We start from the raw sequence: 21,457 nt of genomic DNA on the forward strand, positions 1-21,457 counted from the left end.
AAGTGAGAGATTCACTCCAAGAATATGAAGTTGGATTAATTTACTGAAAATCAACTAATGTAATACCCCATACCAATAGAATAAAGGACAAAAAGCACATAATAACCTCAATAGATGCAGAAAAGGCATTTGACAAAATCATGATAAAAACACTCAACAAATTCCATGGAAGGGAATCTGATAAAGGGCACCTATGAAAAATTCATATCCAACATCATATTTAGTGGTGTTGAGTACTGACCTATGAAAAGGTCAGAAATAAGAATGTCCTCTCTCACAACTTCTCCTTAACATTGTACTGGAAGTTCCAGCCAGGGCATTTGAGAAGAAGATGAACTAAAAGGCATCCAGACTGGAAAGGAAAAAGTAAAGCTCTCCCTGTTTGCAGATGATATGATCTTGTATACGGAAATCCCTAAGGATTCCACTAAAAACTTATCGGAATTAATAAACAAGTTCATCAAGGTTGCAGGTACAATATCGATTTATAAAAAAATAAATTATATTTCCATATACTACTAATGAATAGTCCAAAAATAAAATTAAGAAAACATTTTACAATATCAAAACCATACTTACGAATAAGAGTAGTCAAAGAAGTGCAAAATTTATACTCTAAAAAACTTCAAAAATTGTTGAAAGAAATTAAAGAAAATCTAAATAAATGGAAAGACATCCCATGTTCATGGATTAGAAGACTAAACATGGCTAAGCTGGTAATATTCCCCAAACTGATCCACAGACTCAACATAATCCCTATCAAAATCCCAGCTATCTTCTTCGTGAAAATTGACAAACTGATCCGAAAGTTCACATGGAGAGTCAAGAGACCCAGAATAGCCAAAACGATTTTGAAAAAGAACAACAAAGCTTGAGGGCTCTCTCGTCTCAATGTCAGAACTTGTGGAAAAGCTCCAGTACTCAAGACACCATGGGGCACCTGGCTGGCTTGGTCGGTACAGCATGGGACTCTTGACCTCAGGGTGTGGACTTCGAGCCCCACATCGGAGGTAGAGATCACTTAAAAATAATTTTTTAAAAAAAGACACCATGCTACTGGCATGAGGATAGACATATACATCAATGGGACTGAATTGAGGGACAGAATAAACCCTCACATTTACAGTCAAATGAGTTTTGACAAGCATGCCAACACCACACAATGGAGATAAAACAGACTTTTCAGCAAATGGTGTAAGAAAAACTGGATAGGCACATGTAAAAAAAGGAAGCTGGATACCTTCCTCAAACCCTACACTAAAAATCAATTCAAAATGGATCACCAGGGGTGCCTGGGTGGCTCAGTTGGTTAAGTGCCAGACTTCATTTCAGGTCATGATTTCATGGGTTTGAGCTCCATGTTGAGCTCTGTGCTGACAGTTCAGAGCCTGGAGCCACTTCCGATTCTGTGCCTCCTTCTCTCTCCCCCACACCCTCTCTCTCTCTCTCTCTCTCTTAAAAATAAATAAACATTAAAAATTTCTTTTAATAAAAAAGAATTAAAAATGGGTCACGATGGGGTGCCTGGGTGGTTCAGTCAGTTAAGCGTCCGACTTCGGCTCAGGTCATGATCTCACAGTTCGTGGGTTCGAGCTCCGCGTCAGGTTCTGTGCTGACAGCCAGCTCAGAGCCTGGAGCCTGCTTCAGATTCTGTGTCTCCCTCTCTCTCTGCCCCTCCCCCGCTTATGCTCTGTCTCTCTCTGCCTCAAAAATAAATTCAAAAAGCAAACAAAAAAATTTTTTAAAAAATGGATCATGAACCTAAATATACAAGATCAAACTGAAAAAATTCTTATAAGAAAAAGTAGGTATAAATTTTATGACCTTGGTTTGTTAGATATGACACCCAGGGCACAAGCAACAAAAGAAAAAAACAAAAACAAAAACAAAAAAGAAAAAATGATGGACATCATCAAAATTAAAAGCCTTTGTGTCCAAAGGACACCATCAAGGAGATAAAAAGAATACACAGAATGGGAAAAAATAATTGCAAACCATATATGTGATAGACGATCTGTACCTAGAATATATAAAGAATGTCTACAAGTCAACAACAAAAAGACAAACAAGCCAATTAAAAAATGGGCAAAGGATTTGAATGGACATTTCTCCAAAGAAGACCTACAAATGGCCCATAGCTGCGTGAAAAGATGTCCAGCATCATTAATCATTAAGGAGATGCAAATTAAAACCATAACGAGCCACCACTTCACACCCATTAGGAAGGCTATAATTAAAAAGACAGATAACAGCAAGCTTTCGGCAAGGATGCGAAGAAACTGGAAACCTCACACACTGCTCGTGGGGCTGTACAATGGTGTCTCTGGCATTTCCCCGAAAGATTAAACATAGAGTTACTATATGATCCAGAAGGTCCACTCCTAGGTGTATACCCAAGAGAAAACATTCACATAAAAACATGTACATGAATATCCATGACAGCATTATTCATAAGAGCCAAAAAGTGGAAACCACCATATGCCCATCAGTTGACGAATAGACAAAGAAACTGTGCTACTATATCCAGACCGTGGAGTATTATTTGGCAAGAAAAAGGAATGAAGTGCTGATAACATGTTATAACATGGAGGAATCTTGACAACATGATGTAAGTTAAAGAAGCGAGACACAAAAGACCACATGTTGTATGATTCTGTTTAAATAAAAGGTCTAGACTAGACTAGGCAAATCTATAGAAACAGAAAGATTTGTTGTTGCCTAGGGTAGGGGAGAAACATTTGAGGAGAGTGGGGACTGATTAATGGGCACACGGTTTCTTTCTGGGGTGATAAAAATGTTCAGGGGCACCTGGGTGGCTCAGTCAGTTAAAGGTCCAGTTCTTGGTTTCAGCTCAGATCATGATCTCACAGTTCATGAGTTGCAGCCCCCCGTCAGGTTCTGAAGTCCTAGTGTAGAACCTGCTTGAGATTCTCTCTCTCTCCCTCTCTCTCTCTCTACCCCTCCCCTGCTAATGCTCTCTCTCCCTCCCTCTCTCTCAAAAATAAGTAAACTTTAAATTAAAAAAAAATTTTTTTTAATGTTTTATTTATTTCTGAGAGAGAGAAAGAGACAGCGTGAGCAGGGGAGGGGGAGAGAGAGATGGAGTCACAGAATCCAAAACAGGCTCCAGGCTCTGAGCTGGCAGTCAGCACAGAGCCCGATGCGGGGCTCGAACCTATGAACCGCGAGATCATGACCTGAGCCGAAGTCGGACGTTTAACCGACTGAGCCACCCAGGCGCCCCCAAAATAAATAAACTTTGAAAAAAAGAAAAAAAAGTTCTAAAATTGATTGTGGTAATGATTACACAACTCTGTGAATACACTAAAAACCATTAAATCAGACGTTTTAAATGGGTGAATTGTTTGGTCTGTGAATTATATCTCAATAAAGCTGTGATAGTAGAAAAAGCAAAACACTACAGCAGAGACCACTGTTCAATTGTCAGATTGGCAAAGACCCTGAAATTCTATAGCAACCCACATTGGTGAGAATGAGGAGGGACCAGAGGGTGTGGCGCGAGGGTGCGTGATCACAACCTTCAGGAAGGACACTCCGGCAATCTCCAGCAAAATTACAACCACACACGCCTTCTGACCCTGCAGTTTGGGATTAATCCTAGATGAGCCCTCATATATGAATAAGAAGTGTGTGATGCATATTCATCACAGAACTGTCTATAATTAGCAAAAGACTGGAAACAACCAAAATATTCTTCACTAATTAAACAAAGCCTGGTCTCCATCCACACAGTGAATACTAGAATATTCAACCAGGAGAAAGCGGTAGCACAAATGATCTTCAAGGTACACCGTCAAGAAAAACCAGGTGTAGAACATGCTACCCTTTGTGTTTGTTTGTCTGTTTGTTTGTTTTCTAACATACACGCTTATATATGTCTGCATCTCCCTGAAAGGACCCCCCAGAACCCCTTCCCAGTGCCTGCCTTGGGCAAGGAGACCTGGGTGCAAGAGAGGCTTTTCCCTGTCTTCCTTTGTACTGTTCGAATTATTTTTTACTGTGTGTGGATTAATGGTTTTCCCTTTTCTTTTTAAGAAAAAACACAGTCTTACCTGGTTTCAAATCCTGGCATGCGCTCTCTCATAGCTGGGAAAGTCACTTCACTTCTCGGAGCTTCTGTGCTCTGCAAAGGGAGAGATGATAATGAGATCTACCTTCAAGGTTGTTGTGGAGGATTCACTAAGGCCACCCATGCACAAGGCTCCCCACTGTGCCTGGTGCCTAGTCAGTGCATGGTCCTTTTGTTCATCAATATATTACTATGTACATGAGGTGGATTGTCAACAGGTCTCCATCCACATCTCTGAGCCGAGAGCCTCAGACCAAGTGTGCAGCGAGCACTAGCGACCCTCTCTGACTGGGAGAAGCTGGGAGAGGCAGCATCTGCGAAGGGGCTTCAAGGATGAGTTCCATAAGCAGAGATGCCTAGGGACAGGGCTCCCACAACAATCGTTGTGCGTTGGTTGGCTTCTTCTTCACCAGAGCTTAGCTGAGCACCTGCTATGTGCCAGGCACTGAAGTATGAAAGACAGACTAAAGCCATGTAGCTAGACCAGCCAAAGGAGGAATTATAGAGTACAGTGATGGAGACAAGAAGGGGCTCAGGCAGAGCCTCGCCCGCATCCAACTGCTCGCGAGATCGGACCAGGAAAAGGAGGCTCAGAGAGGGACAGGGGCTGCCCAAGGTCACACAGCACATTCTCAACTTCTGAAAAGAGTCTCTCTCGGCTCCGCCTTCTCACTCGTCCCACAGGCCTGAAGAAGAAAAAGCCTACGGGGCCCTCCAGATGTGCACTCAGCAGAAGGTAGACGCATGCCATCCATCCAAACTGGGGGCCCCACAAAAAAGGAGGGACAATTGATTCTCCGACGCTAACAACAGCTGGTTGACCCCTGTATGTCAGGCACCATGCTAAGAAGTACACTACATGCATGAGTCCAGATGAACCGACTGCAGCCCTATGTGGTCAGCCCTGGTTTGCAGATGAGAAAACTGAGGCCCAGAGAGGTCAAGGGGCTTGCCTAAGGTCACAGAGCTCATAAGAGACAGCATCAGCAAGCAGACCTGAACTGTCAAGGCTCTGCAGCCTCATAGGGCCTAGATCAGCAGTCACAGCCCCTCTCAGAAGGGCAAGGTGGGAGCTCTTCTCAGCCAGTCCAGGAATGTCTCCTGATAACAGAGGCCCAATCAGGGGCAGGAAGAATGGGTGGTGGAGGCTGTGTCAGGAATGTGTTGGGGGGAGGGGGGAGGAGGGAGGATGTGGTGGGGAGGGAAACAGCCCACCATTGGCAGCCATGGTCCTGCCTCTGGAAGGAGGGGACCAGAAAGTCCCAAGCAGACACCTGCCTGACCCAGGTGGGGTACAGCATCGTGGTTGGGGGGCCCTGCGGCAGCCCATGGGAGGACTCTGGGTAAATTGACCAAAGACCCCCTCAGTACCATGGAGATGCCCATGTCACCCCCCCAGGAGGTCGCAAAGGCAAGTGAGCTAACCAATCAGGGCCCTGAGCACACAGGCCATGCTTTGTAAGCGGGGCCCTCACTATTATGAACACGACTGCTTCATTATTGCTTAGTTCTCTGGGTCTCACCAGGACCCAGCTCTGCAGGGACGATCAGTCCCCTCTTTTAGAGGCGGGGACAGAGGAAGGCTCAGAGAAGCCAAGCCAGGGCCCAGGCCACCATCCAAGATAAAGGAGGGCCAGCTGGGGATCCTGGCTCCCCTGGCCCTGGGCTGCTGTCAGCCCCTCTCTCCACAGCCACAGTCCCAGCTGGACCCCTGCAAGTCATCCACACATCAGGGACTAAGCAGGGCTCCCTGGCCAATCCATTTTCCATAAGGGGAAATGGAGGCCAGGACAGGGAGAGGGGCTGACGTAAGGCCACGCAGCCCAAGGACCACTTACGGGGTGAACATGTGACCCTCTGAGCCTCCAAGGCTGGGTCCCCAACTGACGCCCCCTCCCTCCTCACAACAGCCCCTCAGGGCAAGTGCTGCAGGCACTGCCCTGTCCCCAGAGGAGGAAGCTGAGGCAGGGGAGCATGGCGGGGGATGCCAGTCCGACGCTCCCATTTCATAGATGGGGGCTAAATCCCTCTTCTGCCTCCCCTACACGCCCCGTCCCTCCGCCCTCCCCCACTAGAATGGAAGCTCCCCGCACCACCCCACCCTCAGGCAGGGCTCTTCACCTGATTCCACTTTTCCTTCACACTCTCAGAGGAATTCCCTGTCAAACCGGGATGTTTTTCTACAAGTGATTTCAGAACATGGAAAGGACCCTGGCTTCAGAGTGGAGGAATATGCACAATGACAGTAGTAACAGCTAGTGTTTCCTTAGGACCTACTATGTGTCATTACCCCATGTACAGATAAGGAAACTGAGGCTCAGAGAGATTAAATGATGTGACTAAACTCTCACCTCTTAGCAGCTGACTGGCAAGTCCCTCCCTCTCTGAGCTTCTCCCTCAGGGAAGGACCCAAGGAAGGAAGCTATGGGGGGTGGGTCTTCTTGGTAGGGTGTAGGGCCACCTGGGCTCCCTCTCCAGAACTCAGTGAGTGCCGTCAGCTGCTCTGGTGCAGGCTGGAGGAAGGGGGCATGCTGATGGCCACACGCTTTCCCCTCACACCCTCCCGCCTAGGGTTCACGCACCCTTCAAACGCTCCCAGCAGGTCTGAAGTGAGCCATGACCACACTCATTTCTCACGTGAGAACATAAAGTCTCCGGGAAGCAGCCCAGCCAGGACATGGAGGCCCAAACGCCAACCCAGGTCCAAGTGATACCAAAGCGCATCCTCTCTCCACTGGACCGATAAGAAGGCCTGCATGGGAAGGGCGGTCTAGGAGGCTGGCACAGCATGTGCAAAGGCTCTGAGGCAGGAAAGTCAGATGTGCAGGGGGTTATTGAGTGAGAGGACTATGTGGGTCCCAGCTTCACTGGGCCACTGCTGGTCTTTGGCCCAGGCCTGAGAAGGTCTGAAGGAGGCCCTGAGAGGGATCTGTCCAGCCATCTAGGTCAGAAGGTCCTGAAAACCTGAGAGGCCATGAAGGTTTTCTCAGGCCCCTGAGGGTGTGGGGCAGGGCAGGGTAAGGTTACTGAGCAGAGTGACACTGGCAGACCACAGTGATCTCGAACTCTAGCGGGCTAGAGGGGGCCTAAACCACAGTGGACTTCCCAGAGGAGGGGACATCTCAGCTGAGCTCCAAAGGCTGGGCAGTGTGTGAAAAGAGGGAGGGGAAGTACAATCCAGGCAGAAGGGACTGCTTGGGCAAAGGCCCAAAGGTAGTGTAAGGTCAGTGAAGTCATGCAGCCTCAGTCCCCCCAACAGCAAAATAGGGGAAAAGACCAGCACACAGCGGGTGGCTCCGTGTTTCCCACTCCGGCTCCCCACCACCCCCTCCACCGAGGCCAGAGGGGGAGCTCACTGGAAGGGGCTGCCGGGTCCTCCTGCCCATCAGAGCATCCTGGGGCAGGTGAGGTCGGTGCACGTGGGGGCTTTCACCCACCCTACTCTGGCCTCTCTATCCCCGAGTCCAGGCCAAGCAGCCTTGACAGCAGGCGGGCAGGGTGGTCACAGGCCAGGGGGTCACAGCCCTGGTGTCAGGGAGCCTTCGTGAGATATCCCCATTCACAGACCAAGGGCTGAGACTCTGTGGGGGCACCCAGCCCCGCATCCCACAGCGAGGTGAGGCTGGTTGAGGGTGTGGGCGCTGGGGCGGCAGAGAAGATTCCCGAGGCACCGGGCCCCATACAGGCAGGTCTCGGGGACCCAGCCAGTACCACCATCAAAATCACTGTGTAAATCACACCCCATCTCGGGGCTCAGCACCTGTACCCGAACAGAGACCCTGGCGTTCCCGGTCCTGACCTTCCATCCCCACCCCACCCCCACCCGACGCTACTGAGGTCACAAGTCTCCAAGGTCGTCTCTCCCCTGGGGCTCCCAGCTGCCCCATCCCCGCTGGCTGAGGGCCTGGGGGGGACAACTGCCAGCCAGCAGCCTCTGCCCACTGCCTTCAGGGGCACACAGCGCTCCCTCTCCCCCGCCAGCAGCCCTGCCTCTCTGCTCTGGGAACACGCAGTGCCCCCCACCCACACCCGTGCAGGAACTCCCTCCAGGGACATTGGTGGGCAGGAGCACCTGGTGGCCTGGCCCTGCCACGCGGTCCGCCCTGAGCTCCACCCCCTCCTCCAGTCTCAAGGCCCACACACAGGTGGCCTGCCCCGGCTGTGTGAGCTCAGGAAGTCCAGGCCTCCCTCTACTTACCCGTGACGGGGTGCCTCTGGCAGACCTCCGAGGCCGGGGGCATCTGAGGCTGGGGCCGGCCGGCAGCAAGATGCCTCAAAACTCCTGCCTGCTGCTCCCAGGATGGAGGCCTGCCGCGTTCTCCTTCCCCCCTGCCCCCCCCCAGCTTGTAATCACCCCCTAGCCTTCAGAGCTGGCACACGCCGTCACCTCCCCAAAGCTCTGCCTGCCTCCCTTGAGACTTCACAAACCCCAGTGCAAGGAGGGGGGAAGGGAAGGATGAATGGGTCCTACCCAGGGCCGCCTATGAAGAGGCACAGGCCTCGGCCCTGGGCCTGTCGAGTCGCACAGCCTATGCCCCGACCGCCGCTCTCTCCTGCCACTGCCGGGCACGTCCCTGTCGCAGAGCTTCTGACCCCCCTGACTTACACAGGCCGTGTGCAAGTCCGGGACAACTCCGGGCCCCAAGCCGCACCCGGCACGGGCCCAGGCACAGAACGGGGAGCAGGGGATGTCTGCTGAGCGAGCGAGGAGTGAGGGAAGAGTGAGCCAGGGGCCATCCACAGGCCAGAGCAGCCACAACATGTCTGGTCCCGTGTGTCCATGGCGCAAACACGCTCGGGGCGGGCAGGGCTCAAACCGGCTCCGCCAGTGTGGCCGGGGAGGGGCAGGCGCCGCACGCAGGCTTGTTCTGGCACCAGCAGAGAGAGGCAGGCGTGCTGCCCGCGACAGGACCTGCGGCCAGCCCGCTGAGGGCAACGCGGACCATGGAACAGAGCCCCCTGATCCAGCCCCATGGGGACAGAACTAGTCCAGCCCCTGCAGCTCTTGGGTTTCTTCCTGGGCAGGAAGGGGAGCCCTTTCCAGACCGCAGGTCCTCACCTCCCCTGTAGATTGCAGGGTCCCTTCCCGCTAGGGTCTGTCTACACCTGTCCACAGCCTAGAAGCCCTAGAGGGAAGAGGAAGGCCCGGAAGTGGGCAACGCAGGAGCCGGGCAAGGCGGCACGCCACCTGGTGTAAAACCCTGCTCTGTCCCAAGTTGCTTCGTGGCCAGTTTCCCCCGTGCGGCAAGTGGCATTGGGCGTGGACCCCGGGGGACCTTCAATCCCCTGGTGCTGAGTTATCTAGAAGACATCACCTGGCAACTCCCGCCCTGCCCCCAAAGCCCAGCTCTGTGTGTGGACGTAGCCAGAGGCCAGACTTACACACGTGCCCTTACTCCCCCACAGAAACAGCAATAATAAAAATACCTGCTGATTACTGAATGTGTATTGTATGCCCGGCATTTTACATGCATTGTTCTCTCCGGTCCTCCGAAAGCTGCTGTGAGGGAGGACCCCCAACAGAGGAAGCTGAGGTCCAAGTCACATGGCACGTGAGAGTCTAGGCTCCTGACCCCACCCCTGACCCTGAGGTCATACTGAGCAGCCTCCATCTCCCCAAGACAGTTCAGGGCGGAAAACAAATCTCAGGTACACCCAGAATCTTGAACTGGAACTGGTAGGGGGAGGCAAAGTCCATATTCCCCCAAATCCATAGATCCCCCGAGTCCTGAGAGACCAAACCCCGACCCTGCCCCACTGTATAGCCCAGGCTGTGGAGGTCCCACTCTTTGCCTCAGTTTTCTCATCTGTAAAATGGGTAGGGTCCTGCCAGTTTCACCTAAGGCGCACAGTTGTTTAGAGCCCCAGCAACTGGAGGGCTTAGTCCAGTCCTTAGGACAAGGTGAAGAAGTTGCTGGGAATTCGTGCCTCCAGAAGGACTGGGGAGAGGGGATGAACATAAACCAGAAGCCACAGTGCTCTGTGGTGGGGACTTGGCCCCTCATCACCAGGAGCCCAAGAGAGGAAAGATGATTCCTCCTGCCCCCGTGTAACTCAGTTCCAAGCCCTGTCAGTCCCGCCTCCAAACACATCCTGAATCCAAGTACACGGCCACCCCCTAGTTCAGGCCCAACCTCCTCCTCCAAGCGGGCCACCTGGGGGCAGAGAGCCTTTCTGAAATGTCAGTCTGAGCCATCACTCCCACTTAACACCTTTCACAGCCCCTAACAAAGGACAAAGTCCTCGAGGGGCCTCCAAAGCCCTAGAGAGGACTCTGCCCCCTGTCACCTATTCGGCCCTTCTGGCCCTTCTCACTCGGTCTGCTGCTTCCCCTTCCCCCAAGAACCCAGTAGGCAGCACCTGCCTTGGGCTTTGCACTTGCACTTTGCACCTGCTCCCTCTACCCAGAGCACAGTATCCCTGACATCTCCACACCTCACTCCTTCACTTCCTTCAAGCGCTTTACTCAAACACCACCTTCTCAGAGGGCCTTTCCTAACCACCTGTTTAAGTGGCAACACACCCGGACGACTCCACTCTCTCTTTGAGTCTCGTTTCAAAAGCTATACCTCCTTGCAGAAGGCCTCTCTGACCTCCCCCAGCTGGAGTGAGAACCTCCGACTTCTCCTTCCTAGCGCGGACCGCAGCTCTGATGACATAGTGAGAGTCCACATATGATGAGGACAGGGGCCACTTCTGTCTCACCCATGACTGAATACTCTGCAGTGGGTGTGACATTCGAAACGGTTAACAGCTGGGGTGCTTGGGCACCATCCGGTCAGAGTGGACACTGGCCAAAAGCCTAGGGCCTAGCATGGAGTGGATGCCTGGTAATTCCGGATAGATGGATGGGTGGATGGATGGACGGCTGAATGGACAGACAGATAGACGGACAGGTGGATGAGTGAACTGGGCACACACAGTGGGCTTGGGACCTTCCAGGGCTGCCCAGGGCCCTGAGAAGATGGCCCAGGGAAGGCGCGGGTCCACCCAAGTTCACCAGCCAGGTTCCGGCCCGCGCAGCTGCAGCCCAGCCTCTCCTCCTGCACAACCCGACTTTCATTTCCCATCTTCTCTGTCTGAGGAAGCGCCTTCCCTCGGGGGAACTGGGTGAGGAGGAGGGGCAGGTGGCCCTCTGGTCCCCGAAGAGGGGGGCTCCCAGGCTCCATCTGTCCTACCACAAAGGGGCTTTGTCCTCAGTGCCTGTGCTGAGCCCGGGGCAGACTGGAAGCCACTCCTCAGCCGCACAGCAGGCCCCACCACCCCTGGTGGTGCGCCAGGAGCTGGGGTCCCTGACATCTCATTACATCCTCAGAGGGAGGCTCTAGGGTGACCTCCATTTTTGCAGATGAGGAAACTGAGGCTCAGAAGGGCAAAGATATTTGGCCAAGATCTCCCAGCCAACAGAGAACAAAGCTGGGCTTCAAACCTATACGCATCTGGCACCACAATCTTTAGCCATGGTTCTCAACTCACCTTGCCTGGAGAACAGACCCTCTGGGTGCAAGAGGGCGGAGGGGGCTTTCTGGAGGCACAAATGGGCAACCATGCCTAACCCTGCATCCAAGTGGGGAGATCTTTACCCTGGCAAGGTTTACCCAACAAGGTGGGGAGGCCGGGCCCTGAACCCAGCGCCCTTGCCCCACACACAGCCCATCCCCCAGGCGCCTTCGGAATTGGCCAGCCAGGCCCCAACACATCTCCACCACTTCCGGCCAGGCCGGCTTCCGCAGGGAAAGGATGTACAAGGAGGCAGAGAGGGGACAGAGGCCCCCACCCCCTCACCTCACTGCTCCCCAATCCATCCCATTTGCCTGGCTAGCACCCACTTTCTCTCCAGGGCCACCTCACCAAAAGCCACAGCGCCAACGGAATGCCCACAGTGCCGGACCAATCGGTCCTGTCCAGCAGTCCCTCCTTGTGCCTAAGGACAGCAGGAAGACCCCCGAGCATGCCCGTGGCGCTCTCCACCGATGGCCACCAGCCAGCTCTCAAGTCAAGACTCGACCACTCCTCCGGGCTCCAACAAGAGACGCTGCTCACACCGCACCTTCAGGCCCTGGTTCAAGCGCCACCTCCTCACAGAGAACTGGCCCATCCTTCCAGGTACGTCAGGTACTACTTCCTCCAGGAAGTCCTCCCTGGCCTGCTCCCTCCAAGGCCCCAACCAGCTCCCACCTTCTGCCCCAGAGAGGGGTTCTTGATCCCTATCTGGAACCCCAGCCCCCATGAGCTACCTTCATTTGACAACAGTAACTGAGCACGGGAGCCCGGTCGGACCCTTCTCTTTGTCTTCCCATCACACCGTCAGCAGGAGGCCTCAGCAAAGCCTGCCGAGGGTTTGAGGGCTTGCCTGGTCAACCTAGTCACCTCCTAACTGCCTTGTTCATGACCTATGCCTGCACACACCAGGTGAGTTCACACCTCCAGATCTTCGCCCATGCCCTCCCTTCTTCCTGGCATGCCCTCACGATGCTTTTTCCCTCACGAGCTCCTGCTCACCCTTTAAGACTCAGGCCAGGTATCACCTCCTCTAGGAAGCCCTTCTGGCCTTGTGATGGGCTGCCACCATTCATATGTGCCTACCCTGTGGTAGGGCAATGATCAGTGTCTGTGTCCGTCTACACCAGAGTGCTGGCTGCTCCCAGAATACACCCCTTGGGGTCTCCAGCACCCAGCACAAGCCCCGACACCAGCAGCAGGTAATCAGGAGTCCAGATGCCAACTCCCTACCCAGAAGACCCAGGGACAGAGGCCAGGAACAACTTCCAGATGCAATAATGAGTCCTGTTTTGCCCAGGCTGCCCACAGATCTAAGGTATGGGCGGAGTGGGGGGGGGGGTGCTTTCTGCAAATGGCCAACTGGTAACCAAACCCACGTCGTTTCTAAAACTAGGGCACAGGAGAGAAACGGGAACAGCAGAATTGTCCCCAAATAGAACTGTGGCTCATCTGGTCCCAGGGCCTTCGGGAACACCTGGCAGGGATGGGGGTGGGGATCACAGGTGGCTGCTCCCAAGCCTCCAAGGGCAAATCTACAATTTGGAGGGCAGGAAGGTCAACATCACCAGGGTGACTGCTGACACCCTGCCTACCTCCCTCAGGGTCAGCCCAAATCCTGGAAGTTGGCAGTCCTCTCCCACTTACCCCACCTAACCGCAGGGTGCTCCCTAAACGTCCTGCCTCTGAGACTTTGGTCACATGGGCCCTCTGCCTGGAGTGCTGTTCCCCCTTCCTAGCAGTCAGGAGCCTCCCATCCTTACAGCCATCGCCACTAGCTGGGTACTTCCTATAAGCCTGGCGTAGGCAGGCATTTGGGGGGAAATGAGCTTAGCCAGTCTCCCCAACAGCCCAGCGAAGAAGAGACTCCTGCCCCATCTCGTAGATAAGGAAACTGAGGCTCAGTAAGAGAAGCCATTTGTCCAGGGCATGCAGCAGAGGAGGCAGATGGAACAGGTGATGTGGTGGGACCTGGGTGCCAGCAGCCATAGGGCACAGAAGGCCCGCTGGGCCTGTTTCAGCCTCCTAGACAGGCCCGGACTTGAGAACTTGGCAAAACTCAGAGACAAAATGCACAGGGCACAGCCCCACCAACCCAGATAGAAGAGGAACTCCGACCTCCCACTCTCTCTCTCACTAGGGTAGCTACTGACAGATGGACCACATCGGTTTGATGTGATAGACTATCTCTCCACAACATGCACAAACCCACTGCACAGATGAGAAAACTGAGTCCCAGAAAGAAACAGCTGCCCCATCTGGAAAATGGGATGTGCCCCAGGAACCTTCTAGCTGTGACATTCCCCAGTGGCCTGGTGGACGCTGCTTCCTTCCTCTGAGTCCCGGCTTCCCTATCTGGAGAATGGGATTGTCAATCCTCTCCTCTTGAAGTTGGTACGAATTATAACAAAGCAGCGGCTAACATTTACTGAGGGTGTGCTATGTGCTGGCTTTGCTGAGAGTATCAAGCACCTCACTTCATTCTTAGAACAAGCTCATAACGTGAATACTATCGTTAGGCCCATTTTTCAGGTAGGGAAGCTGAAGCACAGAGAGGTGAGCTGACTCACCAAAGTCACAGAGCTTGTGGGTAACAGCAGGTGGAGGTGGAGAAGCCCTGGGCTTGGGGGCAGGTGGCTCCCCAGAGAAGTCTCCTGGCCTCTGCCCTCAGAGGAATGCCTAGCAGGGGCTGAGGGAGGGTGAGGGGTCAGACAGGAGGCAAAAAAGGGCTCAGCCTGGATGGGGGATGGGGGGGGTAGGGGTAGACTGTAGTGTTCATGGGGCCCTGGGTCCAAATTCATGCACTGTGTGACCTTGGGCAAGTCTCTTTGCTTGTCTGAGACTCGGTTTCCTCTCTGGTGAAATGGGGCCAGAACCGCGGCCTCACAAGACACCGGGAGGACTAGACATGAGCACTCACCCCGAACAAGGGCTCCGCTATGTGCTGAGGGAGCCAATGCCTTCTGAAGGAACCCAGCGGCTGGTCACTCTCCCCTCAGGATCACGGGTACATCTGGTTCTCCACTCAAAAGCCGTGGGAATGTGGGCACAATCCGCCCCTTCTCAGCTCTGCAGGCCTTCCACGCCACGTGACCTCAGACCTAAGTCACTCTGCCTCTCTGAACCTCCAAATCCCTTCTTGGGGCTCGGAGAGAGGGGTTCCTGCCTCAGGAGACTGGGGGTTCTTGGGAACGGGGGTGGGGTTCAGTCCCATCAGCTCAAGCAGAGAGGGCAGCTGAGGTGGCCCTGAGCTTGAGGCCTCAGTCTCCCCACCTGCTTAGCTCTGCTGGGGGATGCTCAGAGGAGACTGTGGAAAGTGCTTCGCAAACTGTCAAGTGTGGCAGCCTCAGAGTGATGGTTACCGCCTTACTGCCTAGGAGGCAAAAAAAAAAAATCCTATGACTTGCCGTCTAAGGCGGAATGTGTCAGAGCCATGAGGGAAGGCAGAGAGGGGCAGCGGGGTGCAGAGGAGGGAAGAACGGAGCCAGGTGGGGGTACAGAGAGGGGTCACTAAGAGCCTTCTGGAGGCAGAGGCATCAGCCGCTTAGTCAAGTTGTGAGAGGGTGGACCGCTGGGCAGTGGGCCCACAGAGGCGAGTGGGAAGCCCAGGCACACAGGAAGAGAGCCTTCCAGAAAGGCTAAAGGGGCACCTGGGTGGAAGGGAAATGTAGGAGTGACCAGGGTGGGGTCAGGAAGAGCTCACCTCCGGGAGCCCCTGCTGTGATCTGGGCCCATCTCACCTCTATCTGAGCCTCAGCTACTTTCCCCCAGGAAGCCCCAGCGCAACAGCTCCTGCCTCTCAGGCCAGGCAGGCCAAGGGGCAAAGCACCCAAGGTGCCATCAGTGGTCACCTTCACAGGGAGGGACCCGTTCAGTGAGAAGGCCTTCAGTGCCAGGGCTTAGGACACTGGGAGGCCTTGACAAGTCACAGACAAGTCACAGTTCGGCTGAGGCAGGAGCCACGCTCAGAGGCTAGATGGCGACAGTGGTTTCCAGTCCACCCAGTCATAAAACTTATCTGTTTCTAGTTACCCTTCCCCTCAGCCACACCCCACCCCTGCCACAGACACAGGTATCTAGACTCAGCCCCAGGGATTCCCTGATCGGTCGGCCTGCAATTCCTGCCCCGAATTCCCACCTCGTCAGGGAATTACCTTCATAATCACGAAGATATTAAGCACTTACTGTATGCAGGCTCTGTGCCAAAGCAGACATACAGTAGCTCATCAGATGCTCACACCACCTTGTCAAAGCTGGCACGGGCACTGTCATCCCCGTTCCAAAGACAGGGAAACTGGGGCTCCAAGCAATTGTTTTCCCACAATCCTACACAGCAAATGGCAGAATCAAGATTTGAACTCAGAACCAAGTGGCTCCAAGAGCCTTGCTACGTCTACTCATATGCCGTGAGCTTCCACTGAGCACCCGTGAGATGTCACCCCCAGCCCCTTGCAAGACCCAACACTCAGGTCTGAGCAGAGATCCATAATCCAGAACCAGAGGCCCAGAAAGTCAGGGTCACCTCCCCCCAGCAAAGATTTCAGGCAAGCTGGGTGCACACTCCGTGGGACTCAGACGCTACAGATCACCCAGAAGCCAGAAGTCTGGGCTCACACTTTACTGTGCTGGGCGACTGTGGCCCCAGACCTTGGCCTCTCTGAGCCTCAGTTTCCTTTTCTCTGTAATAGGAGCAAAAGTTCTGCCTACCCCATGCTGCGGCAAAGGATGGAATGGGTCACCTTGCTATGACCTGGCTGGAGAGGACATGGCATGGGGACCTCCACTTCAGACACATTGCAAATTAGGGCAGCAAATCCGGGCAGGCTGAGAGAAGGCAATCAGGCCTGCCAAGGCCGAGTTTCCTGACACCATCCGAACCTGACTTCCATCCCTGGCACCAGGAGTCTGTCTATGTTGGCCTCGCGGCCCAGTGGGTCTGAGGACTTGAAGGACTCATGCCCACAGTCTCAAACAGCCTACATGCACTCTAAGAGGACTCGGTCATGCCTGCCCTGGAGAGCTCCCTGGCTAGGATCCCCATCCCAGAGCCTCAGAGAGGGAGAAGCCCTCACTGCACAGAGGAGGAAACTGAGGACCAGGGCAGGCGGGAACTTGGCCAAGATCATCTGCTTCTCCTCTCCTTTAGCTTCTCCTTTTATCCTGGAACTCCTCTGGTTAGTCTACGGGGAGGAGAGGAACTAGGCCCAGGTTAGAGAGGAGTCATTATTGCTCAAGGTCCTATAGCAAGGAGTGGGGACACGGGGGGTTTTGCTTCCGGCTCTGGGATCCTCCCCAGTCATCTGTCTCTGGACTCCTCCCCACCCAGGCTGTCCTGCGGAAAGGGACAGGCTGGCTGAGTCAGGAGAGCCCTGGATCAAAAGACAAGAGATGTGCATTTTTCTCCCGGCTTGGATAGTATGTCCTGGGTCTTTCTGGCCTCAATTCCCCCATCTGTGAAAAGAGAAGGTCAGAATCGATCAGGACTGACAAACTCACGGCACACGTACAACACGCTCTACTCCCCTGCCAATGGCAGACATTGCTAATCTCTCCCCACACTCATTCCCATGAAGCCAAGACTTGGCCCCAGAATGCTTCTCAGCACAGCAGTGCGGGCCTGGCCATCCTAAGGCTGGGTAATATCTGAGCCCCCGCAAGGGAGGGCAAGGGAGAAAGATGTAACAGTCACTGAACATCCAGTGATTCAAGCCACTGGGAGAAATTAGCTGATTTAATTTTCATAAGGGAGGTGTGCAGCGGCTGATGCTCAGAGAGGCTACGTGACTTGCCTTTGGACCTACAGTGGGAATGGGACCTTGAACACAGGCAAAGCGTGTGCTGGGCCTACCTCTCCCAGATGGGTAATCACCAGGTAAAGGCTGGTACAATCTCATCCCAGTCTGCCTTTGGCCTTACTAAGTGTATGCCCCATGCCCATTTTACAGCTTCAGAAACTGATTCGCAGGGAGGGGCTGTCGCCTCCAGAGGAGGAAGGACTTGAGAAATGTCTCGTTCTGCCCCATCACTATTTATCTGGTTAATGTGTGCTAAATGCTTTATTTTGGTCCTCGTGGGACATCCCAAGAGCCATGACTCATATTATCCCACTTCACAGATGAGGAACTGAGGTGCCCCAGAGGAAGTACCCCCGCCCCCTGCCAAGTGGCTTGAGTGGAAACCAGAGTGGTTTACGGTGGAGATAAGGGGGTAAGAGCAGTGGAGGGGAAGTAAAGGACTATAGGGACCCAAGGGAAGATAGAGGTGTGGGAGCCGCGTGACCCAGGCAGGAAGTGGCTTCTCCTCTCTGGGTCTTGGTATCTACATCTGGAAAATGGACCAATCTCACCTAAGGCAGGCTTTCACGAAGTGGGGCTGAGCTAGACCAATAGATACTCTCCCCAGGTCAGCTTCCTCACCCAGCAAGGGCAGAGCAGGACTCAAATCGCCCAGCACATGGGTGGCCTTGTCTGCAAATATCCCTTCCTAGGCCAGTCCTGCCCAGACCGGCACCTTCAGACTCTGTGAGTTCATCCACTGAGGGCCTCTGTGACACGCTGGTATAACATCACTCAAGGCAGGTCCCTTTCCTAAGTACCTACGGGCACCAGGCACTGGGGCCATAACAGTCCTTTAACTGTCACCTGATAGGGAGATATTTATTGTTCCCATTTTCAAGACAAAGAAAGTAAGTCTCAGAAGAATACAGTAAATGACCCGACGAACCACAACAAGTGGAGACAGACTGTCAGAACTTGAACGCAGACCTGACTCCTAACCCCTCATCATACCTTCGGTCTCCAGGTGACCCCTGCCTGCTCCCGGGCTCACTCCCAGCCTCCAGCCACCCTCTCCCGTCTTCCTACCAGTGAACTCCTACTCCGCTCTCAAAGCCCGAACTCAAATGTCTCCTCCTCCTCCTCCTCCTCCTGACTCCTGATCTAGGCCCTCACAGAATACTTGGAGTCCAGCCCACAGATCTATTTCTACCAGATACCTTTTGCCAGCTCTGTACCCTTGGCCTCCAACATAGGTCTGTTCACACAAGGGGATACCAATTACCACCCCCCTATTTCACCTCTCACCACTCTCCTTAACTCTCTGTGCCCCAGACTCAGAGGTTTTCCCACTGTTTCTCCATAACAACACACACTCCCCCACCTCAGGGCCTTTGCACATGCAGTTCCCTCTGCCTGCTAAGCCCTTCTCCTAGCTCCATGCCTGGCCAACTCCTACATGTTTCCTTCAAGATTCCTCTGCACCCCACGCCTCTCTCTCTGGGCCCTTATCGCATCTGTGATTATATATTAATTTATTCGGCAACTTGTTTGCTATTTGGCTCACCCTCTAGACTCAAATATCTGGGAGGCCAGGGACCTGTTCACAATTCTGCAGCAAGGACTTACCCAGGCTGCCCACTCTCCACAACCCCAGGGGCCCTGGGAGTGTCTGAACGGAAGGGGAGAAAGAGCACCGTCTCTCCTTTAGTCGAGCAAACTGTTACTCTCAGTCAGCACCACCTCCTGGGTGCCACCTGGTGCCTCCTACAGCCCTCACTCACGAACCCCATCACCACACCACTCAGCCTCAGTTTGAAACTCCTGGTTTATAGCAGAGGCCCATACAGGGTCATGGATGTTTGCATCAAGGCAGGTTTGGGGAAATGAGGTCACCAGAGAACCAAGGGGTTGGGGGTTGGGAGGGGGTTGTCAGCAGGTCACTGAGCCTGACTCCTGGGGCTTGGCGGAGTCAGACACTCCCCAAACCCTAGGTCACAACCAGGGAAGAAGCAAAAGAAGGCACTGTGCATGAGCTAGGGAGAGTTCATGCTCCAGGAAGAAGCTGGGGAGTGGAGGGCAGAGCCGGGGAGCCTTCCTGGGAGAGGTGGGCCTGAAGCTAGACCCAAGAGCAAGAACAGATAAGCAGTTCGTGGAGGAGAGGGCAATCCTGGCAAGGACACCTTCAGGAGGAAGAGTCCAGGGGCCACACAGGAGGGCCTGGGCAGGCGGTCAGCTGAGCGAGGTGACACACTGTAAGTCACTTCCCCGGGTGGAAAGACCACATCACCAAGGCAAAGGCCCTCGTGGCTTCCATGCAGCCACTCATCAGTACAGCCTTTTCCAACACTGTTGGGTGCCTGGCCCCACACTGGCGAACCCCTGCTCCCCCAACACTGGAGGGGTGCGAGGCAGCCAGGCCGGGCTCTCTGAAGCGTTGACCCAGCTTCAAGTTGTGTGGGCTTGGTCAACTCACTTTCCCCTCTCCAAGCCTCAGTTTCTCCATTGGGCCGATTTTATACTAATTGCTTCAGGTCACACAGCTGCTGCGTGGTAGGACTGGGCGGGAGCTGATTCTTTCTCCAGGGGTCATGAAGTGGCTTTTCAGACACCAATCCATCCTCTTCTGAGATGAGCCCCACTAGGGCCAGCACCCTCGGCCCCCACCCATTTTAGGCAATTCATCCAGTGAAGCGGTCATTTATGGAGCACCTACTGCACACCAAGCTCCTACACGGTGAAGTGCATCTATGCTTCCCCCTCCCATATGTGGAGACTCAAAAGGGGCAGTCCCTTGGCCCAGGTCACCCTGTGAGACAAGAGGCCTTGGTGTCTCGCCTGCCTAACAGGAGGCTGAGAAGAGGGTCAGCAACAGGACCAGCCTGGCCTATCCCTGAAAGCAAGCCTGATCCCAGCAGCACCGTGGCAGGGCCTGGACTCACCCTTGGTGACCCAGGGACACTGCCCCAGACGCACTTGCTCTGCCCACTGTCCAATCGGCCTAAAGGCCCCAGAGGTGGAATTGATACCCCACACCCACAGGTGAGCCTCTTCTGTTCACCCCCATTCCTCCTCCAGCCCAGTAGCCCCAGCCAGACCCACCTGCCACTGATCAGGACCCCCAGATCAGAGAGGGTAGGCAGCCGTCTGACCACACAGAGCAGGGCAAGTGGTGGCCCCTTTTGGGACTCAAACCCACCTCTAACCGAAGCCCAGGCAGGCAGATGGACCCGGCCTGGTGGAGAAAACCCAAAACTTTTGCCAACTTCTGAGCAGGCAGGCGGCTGGGCCTGCCAGGGGCGAGGCTGGGGGGCTGGGGGTAGCGGGGACCAGCAGCGTGGCCCAGTCTCTTCCAGGCCGGCGGCACCAGGCCCTACCCAAAGCCCCAGGAGTATAGGGAGGTCCTGATGCCCCGGCCCGGCGCCCCTGGCTTGGCGCCCCCAGGCCCACCCTGCCGGCCCCCTCTCCACCTCCCATCCCCGGCCGGGGGCGCCAGGCCNCGCCGGGCAGGTCCCCGTGCGCCCGCCCGGCGCTCCGGGATCGCGGCTCGGGCACGGGGGCGGAGGTTGGAGAGGTGGACAGGAGCCCCCGCGGCTCCGGGATCCAACACCACGGTGGTCCCGCGTGGGGGTTCCCCCATGCCGGCCGGGACTGGGGGCCCGCGGACGGGCGGGGGGCGCTCACCTGGGCCGGTCGGCTGGCTGGCGCATCGGCAGACAGACGCACCGGAGGGCGGACCGCGGGACGGCCAAGGGGTCGGGCAGTCGGCGGCCTTGGCCGCTCCGGCTCCCAGGCCGGAATGGATTCCGGGCCGGGAGAGACAGATCGAGAGAGAAAGGGAGGAGGAGAGGAGGAGGCGGCGGCCCGGGGAGGGGAAGAGGAGGGAGGGAGCGCGCGAGCAGGGAGGAGGGGCCCGGCAGGCCGCCGGGAGGAGGAGGAACGAGGAAGCGTGCGGGGACGGATTCCCCGCCGGTGACCTAGGAGAGACCCACACGCGGGGCCCCCACCCCACTGGAGTCAGGGGTGCGGGAGGGGCAGGCCAGGGGGCGGAGACGCGGAAACCCTGCCCCCACCCGGCCGGGNATGATAATCT

General features: G+C 54.9%; 1 protein-coding gene across 1 annotated transcript in view; it reads right to left on the reverse strand.

Annotated features, from left to right (window-relative positions):
• The window catches only part of SRC (SRC proto-oncogene, non-receptor tyrosine kinase), a 51,248-nt gene extending 30,012 nt beyond the window's left edge, over positions 1-21,236 (reverse strand). The window contains exons 1-2 of the mRNA XM_077778843.1: positions 21,049-21,236; positions 4,074-4,144 (exon numbers count right to left, since the gene is read on the reverse strand). The gene's annotated coding sequence lies outside the window, so the exon portion shown is untranslated. The remainder of the gene's footprint in view (positions 1-4,073; positions 4,145-21,048) is intronic.
• Positions 21,237-21,457: the final 221 nt, after the last annotated feature.

The sequence above is a fragment of the Crocuta crocuta genome, unplaced genomic scaffold, assembly GCF_008692635.1.
Source record: "Crocuta crocuta isolate KB4526 unplaced genomic scaffold, BGI_CrCroc_1.0 scaffold248, whole genome shotgun sequence".
In the NCBI taxonomy this organism is placed as follows: Eukaryota; Metazoa; Chordata; class Mammalia; order Carnivora; family Hyaenidae; genus Crocuta; species Crocuta crocuta.